This window comes from Mastomys coucha, unplaced genomic scaffold (assembly GCF_008632895.1).
Source record: "Mastomys coucha isolate ucsf_1 unplaced genomic scaffold, UCSF_Mcou_1 pScaffold22, whole genome shotgun sequence".
NCBI lineage: Eukaryota > Metazoa > Chordata > Mammalia > Rodentia > Muridae > Mastomys > Mastomys coucha.
In genome coordinates this window covers 146,814,411-146,815,485 of record NW_022196905.1, presented here as the reverse complement: position 1 = coordinate 146,815,485, position 1,075 = coordinate 146,814,411, and positions in this window count along the sequence as shown.

Here is a 1,075-nt window from a genome sequence, read left to right as displayed (position 1 = left end):
GCCTGCCAAGATATGGAGGCCCAACTAGTCATCATCAAAAGTGAAGAGGAGCAGGTTTGACTGGCTAACTGTTCTAGGGCATTCATCTGGATACTGGCAAACCAGGGCAGAGACATATATTTATACGATGTTTTCTAGAATATGGGCTACTCACTCTAATTTGGAATGTGTGAAAAAGGGGTTATGTACAAGTGTTCTCAGGCACCTTGAAAATAGACATACCCAAGTACCCAACATGGATAAATGTTGTGGAGAACATTTAAAATAAAAATGATTTTTGTGAGTGTACTGGCCAGTGCACAACAGCTTACTTTTATAGGATATTCAGATGTGCACACTATCAGAAAAAGTCTAAGTGCATCTGACAAAAGAACCAAGGTATGCAAATGATTCAGAACTCCTGGAAATCTCAGGCTGAGGGTAGAGCTCAACTTTTAGAGTGCTTACTTAGTATACAAGAACTCAGGACACAGCGCCACAAAATTCAGGTGGTAAAGCAAACCTGTGATCCCAGCTCTTGGGTGGCAAAAGCAAGAGGATCAAGAGATTAAAGTCATCCTCAGCTTTATGAGATTAAAGCCAAGAGACCTGTGTCTAAGAAAAAAATGAATTGCTGATAACTTATGGGGCTCCTGAATGGTGCACTAGAAATGTGAAAGGGTTAAAATCAGATTTCAAGTAGACTCTCCTACCAACATGCCGGAGCATAATAACTTTCCATTGTTGTAATGAAATATCTGAAACCAGATGCAGGAATAAAATTACGTCCCGTAGCTCAGAGACTTCAGTCTATGGCCAGCTGGACTCATTTCTCTTATGCCTGTGGCAAGACAGAAATATAATATGGAGGCATAGCAGAAGAAACCTCTTGTAGCATCCAAGAGCAAAAGGACACACAGAGAGGGGAGGAGGGAATAGACTCCCCTCCAAAGATACAACCACTTTGGCCTAGCTCCTCCATCTAAGCCACATTTCCCAGCTTCCATAGCCTACACATAATGCTGTCAAATACTAAATCCAGCCCATGTCTCCCTGAGGATTGATAGGCAGTTACTAATGGTAGAAGTGGGAGGAT